Genomic DNA, 13,839 nt, shown 5'->3' with positions numbered 1-13,839 from the left:
GAAGGACGCGCTCAGAGGAATAACGTACGCATTATTGGCGTCCCGGAGAAAGCTGATGGTCTGGCCCCGATCTCTTTATTGAGGACATTATCCTTAACCATCTGAAGCTGAAAGGGTTGAGTAACTTTTTTAAGGTAGAACGTGCTCATAGAATCCCGGGAGGACTACCTAAGCCAGGGGCCCCACCACGACCGATGATTGCGAAGGTATTCAACTTCAGAAATGGAGACTCTATCCTGCAGAATTCCAGGTCCGGAGGCCCCCTTAGTTATGAGAATTCTACCCTCACCTTCTTTCCGGACTTTATTCAGACGGGCCAGCGGCAGAGTTTCCTTGGAGTCAAGAAGCGGCTCAGGGACAGGGGTTTGAAATACGCCATGTTGTACCCGGCCAAGTTGCGAGTTGAGGTGGGAGGGGAAAGTTTGGTTCTTTGATAACCCTGAAATTGCCTCGGATTGGCTGGAAGGTCTTCCCCCCAGAGAGATCCCCGGGGAGACGGCAGCGAGGATGGACATGGTGCACAGGAACAAGAATGATAAGTATCGCTGCAGCTAGAGTAATACAAGCTGGTGGCCGGGGGTACCGCTGCCGAGTTAATCCTACGTAACGGCTTCCTTTCGTTGAGGTAGCTCCGGGCGCAAGACTTGATTCCTGTGGGCGGGGGCGGAGATGCGGGGCACTGGCTTCCTCCTCTGATCTACATTTAGATAGTTGATTAGTTAGAATATGGGGCGACAGGCACACTGCAAATTGGGGGTTGGCGAACGCCGCAAGCATGGGTGCAGGGTGGGGGGAGGTGGGATGGGACCTTTCACCTACATTTACCGTACCATTACCCTACATAACAGGTTTTGGTATTGACCTTTTATCTAGTTAAGTGCTGATCAAAATGTTGTGTGGGTTTCCACGAAAACTAGCCTAATTAATTATGCTTGAAGATTCTCAGAATCACAGCAGGATTACCATCTTCTGAATAAAAACGATGTATAAGGGTCATCCCTTCCGTCACCTTCGACTGACATGACACAGCAAGGTAGAATCCCCTTAGGGTACCTTTTCGGTATATATACACACCACATCTTTACCTAGGCAGACAGAGGAGAAAGATTTCCATGCTGTCACACTGACTTGAGACGCTGAGGTTTCTGCGTGCAGACACTTCAGCTCGCAGTGGTCTGACATCCCTTGCTGGGTGTCCATCTTGAGACCAAGACTGGGTCCCACTGTCCTCACTTCAGGTGATGGGGTTGTCTGGTGCTTATAATAATTTATATCTGTTTCAGCACACCTATTTTACACTATAATCACGCTGGTTCAATAAATGCTTATTGGAAAACGTTGCCTAAGATGTTACTCAAGTCACATTGCTTCCACAGCACACATTGCAAAAAACATTATTTATGTTTGTGAAAGTTATGTCCTGCGGCCATATACCAAACTGTTCCGTTGTTCCAGAAAGTGGTTTATGAACTTTACCTTATTTTTGGACTGTAAAATTGTTGTAATTTGTGTGGGTGCGTACCGGGAATGTCAGCAACAGCCTCGGGGGCCGCAAGGATGGAAGCCGGCAGACCAGTGAGCTCTCCAGCCACGGTAGAGAGCGCAGCATGGCAGCAGCGTGACAACCTTCTTCAAGCTGCAGCTCCAGGCAGGGGAACCGCGGGACATCTAACTCTTGATTTATAAAGCGGCCCAACAAAAAGCGTCAGTGACCGCCATCCCACAGTCAACAAACCAGCAAGGACTCTCATGGACTTCTTTGCTTTTTCTTTTGTCCTGGCCGCCAATTTGCTGCTGTTCTCAGCCGCTTTTCTCTGGACCCTGACCCGCCATCTTGTCCATTCCCTCGTCCTTTATCCTTTTCCCTAGTTTCCCCTTGACTATCCTCAAATTTAGTTTTTTTTTAAAACCGATTTTATTTGTCATAGATCGCATATATTGCATAGCTCCGGGATCCGGAGTCTGCTGCAAACATTAATGGAACGACAATAGCATCTTAGACTTTTACAGAAAAACAAACACCATCCCCCCACCCCCTCCCCCCGTTTGCGCTGTTGCTACTAAGTTACATTATAATATCTTAAAGAGACATGCCAAATCCATCGAAACACTCTATTTCTTCACCAATGCTCCATCTGTCATATCGTCGGGAGGGCGACCCTCTCTGGCAGAGGGTCCAAGTCCAGCCCACGGTAGTCGGCCCACCTCTTCAGGATCTTAAAATGCTTACGAGGCACCCCTAGCCATGAATATAGGTTGCTCAAGTCCCATACAACAGTCCGTGCCATTCTTCCAGGCGGTCAATGGCGGAGCTTGAGGCGCCGTCCATCACATGCAACAAAGCCAATTTAGGAGCGCATGGGAGCTCCCATGTCAACACTTCAGATAAGCACGTGAAAACCCCGTTCCAGAATCTATGCAGCGCAGAGCACCCCCAGACAGTGTGCAAAAGTGTACCCTCCTCTGTACCGCATCGGAGACAGTCGGGGGAGCCAATCATGCCCGCCCTCCATAAGCTTTCTCGGGTAAAGTAGGTGCGTTGTAAGTATTTAAACTGTATCCCTCGCAGGCGAGTGGAAATTGCTGCCCCCCTTGGGCTTGCCTAGGCCTCTGCCCAATCCTCTTCCTCCATGTCCCCCACATCCCTCCCCCACGCGGTCCTGAGTCGGTGGACAGTGGTGGACCAATGTCTGGTAGATATGTGAGATTTTCTTATCAGGTAATTCCTCCATAAACAATTTGGCCTCTAGCGGACTAAACTCAGGAAGAGGTCCTAGGCCCGTCAAATATGGCGTCAGTGCGTGCCAAAACTGAAGGTATTTGAAAAACTGGGAGCGAGGCATCCCAAATTCATCTTGCAGATTCTGAAAGGACTTCAAGGAGCATCCCATCACATCTCCCAGGGAAGAGATTCCAATCGCGTCCCACCCCCGGAAACCCCGCAGAGCATCCATGCGGGGCAGACGACCATTTCGCCAGAGAGGGGTCTCTTGGGTAAGCACGTTCCATCACCCCATTCTGCTCAGTGTTTGCCTCCAGACATAAAATACCACCTGCGTATCAGAGGGAAGGCACCTCCGAAGTGATGCGGAGTACAACAGCGTATGCACTGATGCTGAGCCCATTAGGTGCCGCTCGACCGCGTAGGCCGGGTCGCCCTTATCGCCATACCACCACTCGTTGAGAACCAGCAAGTGTGCAGCCTCATAGTAAGAGAGAACATCTGATGTGGCTAGCCCCCCAGTGTAGGAGGATAAAAAGCACGTTCGCAACGCCACCCGCGCAATCCCCCCCCACCCCCACAGAAACCCACCCAGCGCCGAGTTGACCTGCTGAAACCAATGGGGCGGAATCTGGTGTGGATGATTTTGTAGTTGGTACAATAGACGAGGGGGCGCCACCATTTTAAAGATGGCCGATCTGCCATATATCGTTAGTAGCATACAGGACAAAACTTCAAGTCCTCGCGCATGTGGTCCCACACCGGGGTGAGGTTTTGATCCTGGGAGGCGGCTGCCCCCTCCGACAGATACACTCCCAGGTATGTCATCCCTCCAGACACCAGCTGAAGGCCCGAAGCCCATGCTCCCACCCGCCGCTGTCCACCCAGTATCCACAACGTCGACTTACCCGGATTCATATAGAGGCCCGAGGTTTCACCAGAAATCAGCAGAATACGAAGCAGCCGCGGCCCGAGCGATCCAGATCAGTGAGAAAGAACAAGACATCATCAGCATAGAGTGCTAATTTATCAGCAAGGCCCGGTGACCATCGAAAACCTTTGAGCTGGGCATCTATACGTACCCACGCCGCCAGGGGCTCCATGGCGAGCGCGAATAGGTAAGGGGAGAGGGGACAGCCCTGTCGCGTACCCCGCTGGACCCGAAAGGATCGAGAGACTGAGCCCCCCACTCGTATGGACGCCGTGAGGTCAGTGTACAGCAGCTGTAAGTAAGCCATGAAGCGCGGGCCAAAATGGAGGCGTCGCAACAGGGCGAACAGATATACCCAGCTCAGGGAATCAAAAGCTCTTTCCATGTCTGCCAAAAACAGCGCTGCCTGTAACCCCCAAAGTCCTCCAAGCCGATATCGCGACGTGGGCGCGCCTAATGTTATGTCGAGTCGCCCTCAGAGGCATAAAACCCGCCTGATCTGGGTGGACCAAATCTGCTATGTGAGGCTTGAGTCTATTGGCCAAGGCCTTAGCTAGGACCTTGGCCTCAGTATTGAGTAGGGAGATAGGGCGGTAAGAGGCGTGGCTCTCTGGGGGTCTACCCGGGTTCAAAAAGACCACCTCCGCATGTCGCCAATCTGGGGGGAGCATGCAGTCTTTACACGCCTCCTCCACGACCGGACGGAGGTGCGGACCCAGCTGTACGTAGAACCGCCTGAAAAATTCGCACGGAAAGCCGTTGGGGCCCGGAGTCTTACCGGGATTCAGCTCTCCCAGAGCGGTGCCCAATTTGTCTTTGGACAGGGGCCTATCTAATTGTTCCCGTACTTCGTCCGGGACCGGCCGTGGGGGAAGATCATCTAGAAACCGCTGGATGGCATTGTCTGTCAGGCATTCCTGGGGCGTATATAGCTCCTCATAGTATGCCGCGAAGCTCTCTGCGATGGCCGGGGGCTCAAGTACAGTCACCCCTTCGGATCTAATATTTGGGGCAGCGGCTGGGCATGGAGTGTGCCCTGACACAAGCGGTGCAACATCTTGCTGGATTTGTCCCCCCCACTGATACACCAGACTAAGAGTGGCCAACCAGGCCTGCCGTGCCTCCTCCATCAGTACCGCGGTATACTGCTGCTGAACCAGCACGAGCTGTCGTCTGGCAGGTCAACGTCCCGACCCCTTTGCTCCAGCGCTTCCAGATCCGCCTCTCGTTGCCCTGAGTCTCTCAGCCGCTCCCTACGGGCCGCTGCACACCAGGAAATGTCGACACCTCGCAATGTGGGTTTTAATGGTTTCCAGAGGGTAATTGGGGATTCTATGGAGCCTAAGTTAGAGACCAGGTAGTGATCTATTTCTTTGGTCATGTGCTCCCTGTACTCGTCCTTGAGCAGGTGCCACCCTGAAATGTGCCACTGAAACGACTGCCTGCCTGGGCCTACTCTGAACGTAAGGGCCACTGGCGAATGGTCGGACAGGGCTCTCGGCAGACTAGCCGCCGATAGTATCCTATGTGTCAGCCCCCTGGGAACAAAGATGTAGTCCAATCTGGAGAATGAGTTGTATACCGTTGAAAAGTAGGTGTATTCCATATGTGGGCCATGCATGTATCTCCAGACATCAGTCGAGTCCCATGTCTAGGGCATGTAGTTTGGTGGGTGGGCCCCCCGCCCCGTCGGTTGCCCCACTCCTCCATCTATCACTACTCAGTTCCATCACATCGTTCCAGTCCCCCCCCCCCCCCCCCCCCCCCCCCCCACCACAGAGAGGGTATCCGGCTTGTCGCTCCAAAGGAACATAAGTTTCTCCACCAAGGTCCACTGTAGCGGTGGTGGAGCATAAACGCTACCCAGGGTCACCCTATAACCCCCCCCCCCCCCCCCCCCCCACCCACCCTGCCCTGTACAATATCAAATCTGCCCTGTGCATCTGTCCAGAGTTTTTCGTGTGTATACAAGACCCTGCGGTGTATAAGGAAACCCCCTTGAGCACCTTGTGAAACCCGAGTGGAAGACCTGATAGAACCCAAACCGTTGCAGGCATAGCGCCTTCGTGCCGAGCAGATGAGCCTCCTGGAGTAGAAGTACATCCCCACCGGCTCTTTTGGCAAATTGGAGAACTGCCCCCCGTTTCACCTTATCTAGCACCCCCGCACGTTCCAACTAAGAATGCGCAGGGACCAGGGGACTACCAGCCCTCCCCTCTCAGCAGTAGACATGATGGAATGGTTCTATGTTAGCTGCAGGTGTCTCTGTGGCTCAGCATGCATACAATGTGGCAAACATATAGCATCAAAAGGTGTGCAAACAATGTTATGTTATGTTATACTTCTTTATATAGCGCGCAGCTGCCCCAGCGAAGGGGCGTCCCGGCACTTATCAAGAGGAAAGAAGAGGACATACGCAGCAGAAGTGCAAGAAGGAATAATAACGGCGCTGTCTAGCAGAAGAGATGAGTTTTAATTGCTTTTCTGAAAGCCAGGAGATCATTCAGCCCACGTATCTGCGGTGGTAAAGGTGGGTAAAACCCCAGACCCCCACGCCAACCCCCCCTACACCCCAAACCGATGTACCTCACTAACATGGAAGCACCTGTCGCGGTCGGATTGTAGCCTAGACCCCAACGGGGGAACAAGAACCACCCCCTCCAATGGATCCCCAATTGAAAACCCACAACTATAGGACTTCACTCCAACCCAACCACTCCTGCTGGGCCAGGCTCCCAGCCGTAAAGAGACTGGCCCACCTAGACTTCCATAATTACCATACATTTAGATCTGTTCGGGAGTCCCATGCATCATTTCACTTCCGATTGCTGCTCCGATGTCGGATCTCGCTGTCGAAGCGCGGAGCCAGAGCGGGAGCTGCATCCAGACCTCGATCTCCTGTTGCGTCGCTGCTGACTCCTGAGGCCCTCACGCGCCATTCCACTGGAGGAGGAGTCTAATTCTCTACCCGGTGGCATGTTGACGCAAATTTTCACCGTTTCATCCGTCCATTTGAACACTTCCTCTGGGGAATCGAAAAACAGTGTGCGGGACTTGAAGATGACTCTCAGCCGCGCCGGGTAAAGCAGGGCATACTTGGGAGGTACTGGGACTCTGGCAAGCACCACCTATAATCTGGACTGTGGATAGTGCTGACGGCCCCCGATCCCTCATTAGGCTTGGAATCCCCCCTCCCTGTGGTGAAGATCGACGCATGGGGGCGCCTGAGGAGGGGTGCGCATAGCAGTGGGCCCCAGAGCATAATGGTCAATGGAGGGGAACCGGGCTGATAATCTGTGCAGATTTGGAGCTCAGCTGAAAAACCTGTTGCCCACGTCGGACCTAGCTATCTACTGAAACCGCCCTAGTGAGCGCGCAATTCTCCCTGTGAAATATGAAGTGGCCTTGTGGGTGTGTTGCAGAGCTGCACTGCGGCGGAAAGGGCCGCAGGAGAGACCTGGCAGCACGACCTGCAGTTCTGTTGTGGGAGAGTGGGAACAGTAGAGTTGAACTGCATAGCGTGTTTGCCTTAAACACCTCCCTGACAGCGCTGCTTGGGGCGCAAAAGGTCTACAGCGAGACAACTCTGGCGGTAGCACCCAAGGAGCGGTGAACCTGGTTAGGCGCTGATGGTGGAGGTGGCGGACCAGGCCACCCACTGAACATTGCCCCAGACATCGAGCACTGTACACTGATTGCCACACAGGAGGAGACACAACTTCAGCGGTGGCCTGGTGCTGTAGCCCATGCTGCGCAAGTCCACGTTGATAAAGCAGGACCGGCAGCACCCTGCGATGCTCCCTTGGGACACTATGTGTAAGACGGACACAAAGCAGTCCAAGCACTCCTTTGAACATGGGAAAAACCCCCTTGGGGGGCCTCCACCAGAGAAGGAACAGTCAGAGTTGACCATGCCCTCCATGCACCTGTCTGATCCCAGCATACGGGAGATGTTCCTGGATCTGAAGCAGTCACTCTCTGCTATAGACCTCAAAATCGACTCCATGTCGAACCAGCTTTGGGACAAGGTTTCAAACCATGAAGAGCGCCTCACGGAGGTCGAACAGCGCACATTTGCGCTAGACGATGAGGGTACCACTACTCGTGAAAAGCTGCTACAGATGGAGCAGGTGCTGGAGGTGATCCGCAACAAAAAAGAGCTCGAAGGGAGATTGCACCGCAACAATCTGCGCAGAATAGGTGTACTGGAGACCATCACCATAGTTGAGGACTACATTGAGGAAATGCTCAAGGCAATGTTTGGGGACTCCCTCTCCAAGGTCGGCATAGTGGAGCGCGTCCACAGGTCCCTAGGCCGCCGCGGGAAGGTCCGGTAAGGCCGATAATAGCACGCCTACTGAATTATAGAGACCAGGACTGTTGCCAAAGCTCGAGATCTACAGGACACAAGGTACCAAGGTAATGCAATTTCCTTTTTCCCCGATTTCACCTTAATGGTGCAGGCTGCAAGGAGGGAGTTTGTGCTGGTGAAAAGAATACTGCTGGATCAGGACATTAAGTACTCGCTCCTTTATCCAGCACAGCTTTGCATCTTTCATCAGGGCAAGACTGTGTTTTTTACCGATCCCAAGGCACCCATCAACTTAGCTTGCTCCCTCAGACTGCCTTCATCAGCTGTATGGCTGCATGGGGAGCACGCAGAGGGAGACCCCCTGGACGAGAATGACCGAGGGGCTGAGTGAGCATGAATGAGCCGCTAAGGGGGAGGCGCACCTGGCTGCATGGGAATGATCCCACTGGACCCTTTTTTCCTACCTTGGTCGAGGTGGCTGTCTGTCCTGTGACTCGGGATTGAAGCACCACCCAATCTGCCTTTGGCTGGAGTTTTTCGTTTTGTTTTCCCACTCCTAACTGTCCCTGGTCTGGCCACCCATCATACAATTGCTGGGTTTCCCCGAGCACCTAGTGCCTCCTGGTGGGATGAATCCCATGGTTGTTCTCATTGTTGGCCGCTGTGAGACTAATTTGTTTAATGGGCTAAGCTGTTAGCCAGGTTAGGGGGCTGTAGTGGGAGGTGGGTGTGTCTGTTGGTTGGGGTGCCAACTAGGTGTGCGGTTTCCTTCTTCTTGTTCTTTCCCCTCTTTTCTCTTGACTTTCCTCTCTCTGGCCCTTCCTTACTGCCCAATAGGTGCGCAGTGCTGCTCAGTGCAGCATGATCTTGATTTACCAGGGATGGGAGAGACCGCTACAGTCTTGGATGTGATAAAGGCAGTGACATGGAATGTGCAGGCTTGAATGACTGAAGAAAGTTGAGACTGGTAGCAGTATATCTCAAGCGACATGGGGCTTTCTATAGGAATTACGCCTCACCAGAAATGTCTGCGCGCGACTCATAGTGCGGTGGATGGTAGAGAAATTTGTGTCAGGTTACTCTAATTACGCTAGGGGCATGGCTACAGGGGAGGTACATGATTGTAGCGGGGGTCTTGAGGAGGCAGTTGGTCAGGCTGGTGTCAGTTTACGGGCCGAATGTGGATGATCCGCAATTCTTTAGCGAGGTTTGGAGTTTCACGGAATCGCTCGTACCCGGAACTGTCTTGTGGGGAGGGGGGGGGACTTCAGCATAGTGATGGATGCGGACATAGATAGATCTGGCAATTCGTGCCAGCCTCATCTACGAGTTGGGGAACAACTGCACGCGATTATTGAGGACCACAAACTGGTGAATGTTTGGCGACGCCAGCATCCAGCATGGCGTGAGGGCACGTGTCTCTACGGCGGGTCCCTCGTGATCCCAAATCGATTATTGGCTTACGTCACGTGGCATTGATGCATGGGCACTTACAGTTACTCATCTGGCTCGATCTCTTTCGGATCATGTCCTGTGCTACTTCGATTTGTGTTGCCGGTGCTGTGGGAGGCCTTCAAGGCAGTAATCCGGGGCAAGTGTTTTGAGAGAGGACCTCCGATGCCTGGAAGGGGAAATTCGAAAACTCGAACTAGAGTACTTTGAATGCAATTGCCCAGAAATCCTGAGTAGCATTAAGGGGATGATTGCAGAATTTGAGCAGGCTGCTCAACGGGAAACGCATTACCTGAGTAAGGAGGCAAAAACGCGGGAGTACGGAGATGGGGGTCTCGTGCCGGCAAAACACCGGTGAGTTTTTCTAAAGAAACCCGAGGCCGGCGAGTATATCTGCGAACTCCGTAGAGACAACAGGGAGATAGTTGCGGGCCAGGAGGCGGTGCAGACAGAAATGCTTGCTTTTCACACCTCCCTGTACTCAGCTCAGCAGGCAGCAGTGCACCTGGACCTGCTCTCGCTCCTTGACTCAATTGAGCTTGCCTCGCTGAGCGATGGGCAACGGCGATATCTCGATGAGCCTTTTGAGGAGGAGGGGGTAAGCGTGGTGATCCGAGCCATGACTAGGGACTAGGCCCCTGGGCTGGACAGGCTTACTGCTTCTTTTCATAAAGAATATGCCTAGCTTCTGGTTTCTCACCTCTTCAAAATGTATGAGGAATCCTTGGAATGCGGTACGCTTCCCCCATCCCTGTGGGAGGCACTAATCGTAACTATTTTAAAATCTGACAAGGATCAGCAGATATGTGACTCCCAACAGGCCGCTATCAATGATAAATCTGGATAATAAGATACTGGCCAAACTACCGGCGTCATGCCTACTCCCCTTGCTACCAGCGGTGCTGCAGCTCGATCAATGCGGTTTTCTACCCGGACGAAGTACATCTCATAATCTGTGCACTTTTTTGGCGACCATGCAGGAGGTTGATAGTTCCCTCCCAGCGGGGGCTGGTTTTTTTAGGGGCGACCAAAGCATTTGATACCCTGGAGTGGCCTTATCTATTTGCTCAGCATCAGTCCTCTTTTTCTTGAAAAAATTGCCTTATTGTACTCGTCCCAACTGTGAGACTGAAAGTCAATGGACAGGTATTCCCCACCATCCGGGTGGCCAGAGGCAAGGACAGGGGCGCCCTCTTTTCCCCCTCCTATTCGCGGTGTCGATGGAGCTGTTCGCCGCCAGGTTCCGGCAGCATCATGCTAGGCAAGTACTGAACTTCACTCCCAGAGTGATCCTAGTTTCCATGTACGTCGACGATGTGGCTCTGTACATCCAAAATCTACCTGAAAATTTGGAACCACTTATCCGGGAGGTAGTCCGTTTAGGGGGAGTGTCGGGTGTCTTCATAAACTGGGGAAAGTCCAATCATTTTTCCGCTCTCCGCTGCCACTGACCAATTCCATTTGGAATTCCCGGTTTAGTGTGCAAACTCCCAGGTAAAGTATTTAGGAATCTGGCTTAGCCGGAACCTAGAATAACTCTGGTGCCACAACTATGGCAGGCTCATGGATTGGCTGGAGAGTAGACTCAGTTGGTGGAGGTCACTTCCCCTATCCCTTGCTGGCCGCTTGGCCATAGCGAAGAGGGTGGTCCTCCCCAAGTTTCTCTATGTATTTACTAACTTGCCGCTTTCCCCACACCACGGCGTTCCGACGACGACTACCCTTGAATCTGATAACGTTGGCATGGGTGGGCAGACAGCCCGTTGGCATGGGTGGGCAGACAGCCCTGAGAGACATGGGAGACCCTGACTTTGCTGTTTGACCAGGGTGGGATGGCAGCCCCGGATATGGAGCTGTACTACAACTGTGCTCAGGCACAATTTGGGTATTTCCTACCCTCTTCATTGCGCACACTGCCCCGGAGAGTGACAGGGTGGCTCCTGTGCCCTACATATGGCATTATTCAGATCGCAAAGGAGACCCCGAGCCGGGTTGATACTGTGGGCTGCACGGTGTGGGCATGGCGAGGGCTCAGACGCAGAGCAATATTGGAGACCACATTCGCCCCCTCCATCCCACTCGTTAGACACCCGGGGCCAGAGACTGCGAGGGTTTCAGTTAAGTACGATGGGACAGGCGCTCCGCAATGGGGTATTTTCTACCATCGACGAGGCATTAGGCGAAGAGCACACAGGGATGCTGGATAGGTTTACTTACTATTAGTTGAGAGCTGCGCTGCGTGCATTATATGAATCCTTCCCTTTTGCACCGCCAACATTTGAGGTGCTGTAGGATTTCCCTGTGAATCCCTCGCCTCAAAAGCTCAACTCCCGACTCTACTCTGGAATGCAGCTCTCCTCCCAGATATGTGTTCCCCCTGCGCAGTGTGAGTGGGAGGTGATCCTGGGGGGGCTGCTTGAAGACGGTACATGAGGCTACTGTTGTTCTCAGATGAAAGAAAGGTCACCTAATTACAGATTGCGGCTGATTCATTTTAAATGTATTCACAGACTGTACAGGACCCCTGTTTGGTTGCACAGAGCTGGTCTGAGTGAGAATGCGAGGTGTGTGCGTTGCCGAGCCCCAGAGGCCACCTTTATTCACCTAGCTTAGGAGTGCCCGGCGGTGGCGAGGTACTGAGAACGTACTTTTAAGGTGTGATAATTGCCCTGCTGGGGTATGTGCGTAGTGTGGGTGCTGGACACAGGAAGCTGCTGGCCTTGTTATTACTCTTGGCCAAATGAAGTGTGACTATTTGTTGGGGCCACAGGCGTAGTCTGATGGCAGCTGAGTGGCTCAAGGATGCAGCATTCTGCCACAACCAGTTGTCTGACTATTGGGAATTGATGCCGGCACAGTTTCGGCCCAAAAACATATGTGCGCCACTGCTGAGTTACCTAGACTCCCTTTTCCCAGGCAGTGGAGATGATGCGGCTACGGAAGCATAGACACAGCGCCCCAACTAAACGTCATGACCACGGCTGGTTGGCAGTATGACTGCAGCTGGAAAATTCTATCTAGATTTGGGCCTGAGAGGAGTCACCCCTCCCCCGTCTGAGTCAACCCTAAATTTTCTGTCTTTCCTTCACTAAATCCTCTTACATATGATGGCTGGCGTGGAGCCCTGTATTCGCTTTCGGGAGGATTGCAGCTATAGAATACAGAAGGAAATGTAAGACGATAGACATTCTGTTCCGACATAATACCCTAGCACAGATAACATCACCTCCCGAAAGCACTCTGCTGTCCAGTTCGCCAGAAAACATGCAACGAGCAATGATGCGGCTCCGCCTCTCAAACTCTGTATTTGTTTACCTTTTTTGAAAAATTCAATAAAAACTTTTAAATAAATTAAAAAAGAAAAGTTAGGTGTAGGGCTCTTTACACACTTAGTTGTGCAGTTTCAAACAAGAAGTCTATTATGACTTAGAGGGTAAAGTAGAGGTTTTGATATGAGTCTAGGTTATAAAATTAGACACAGTCTTTGATTTGTTTTAGTTCTTTTAATTTGTTGGTAGTTATTTTCTACCTGGAAAAAGTGCTACCATTATAAAAACCAAAACAATTGGTGTATAGGATGACTGGAATGTGCAGAAAAACATGAAGGGCATCATGGCAGAGCAGAAAACCGCTTTAAGAATACAAGGTCATGGTGAAGTGGGTGTGAGGGCAGCAGCTACATGTGGGAATTAAGGGAGGCGAGTTGGTCATTCCCCTCTACAAACACTATTTTAAAACTTGGCATGTCCATTTTAGTGAACTCTTCGTTCGATGGACAGTACTCTGTAAGGTACAAGATGCATGGCAATCTTGTAGGTAGTCTTTCTTTCATTTCTTGTTTATTTAGTTGCTCCATCCTTGACTTATTTGTGTTACTAGTTGTTCCCTTCCTATTTTCTCTCTGTGGTTCCCCAACCTTTTTATTGTGGTTTTTGTATGATGCAGTAAGTGTTGCGCCCCCCCCTTAGCCCCTCCTCCCCAAGGCACATATGAGGATTGTTTATTTTCAAATGTAATCATTAGTTACAATAATACGTACATTATCGTGTTTCTTTTGATTTATGAATAGGATAGATATAAACATTGTTAGTATTATCAAAAGGATGGTTTTTATAATAAATACTTTGACACTGTTTCTGTGTTGAAATCTATTACTATGCCACTGTGAATGATGGGTACATTTGTATGCATCATTCAGGAACCATATATGTTAAACACAAGTTTAAGAGAATCTATAGTGAGAATTTTTTTTTTATCATTATCCTTTTTGCCTGGCTTGAGCCCACACTCTTAAGAAACCCCCTTATGGGTTCACACCATCTTGTTTATAAGGGAAGAGAGTTTTAGTTTGAAAACCAGCCTTCGCTGCAGACCTCACCCCTGAAAACATTCCCAAGGCAAACGTGTGGAAGCAATTCCTTG

At 51.5% G+C, this 13,839-nt stretch overlaps 1 protein-coding gene across 3 annotated transcripts in view; it reads left to right on the top strand.

Moving 5' to 3' along the window:
• The window catches only part of CEP57 (centrosomal protein 57), a 595,025-nt gene that overhangs the window by 225,372 nt on the left and 355,814 nt on the right, over window positions 1-13,839 (top strand). The window lies entirely within an intron of this gene.

Source organism: Lissotriton vulgaris, chromosome 8 (assembly GCF_964263255.1).
Source record: "Lissotriton vulgaris chromosome 8, aLisVul1.2, whole genome shotgun sequence".
NCBI classification, from domain to species: domain Eukaryota; kingdom Metazoa; phylum Chordata; class Amphibia; order Caudata; family Salamandridae; genus Lissotriton; species Lissotriton vulgaris.
Note: the sequence above shows the minus strand (reverse complement) of the source record. Positions and strands in the feature narration are given on the sequence as shown.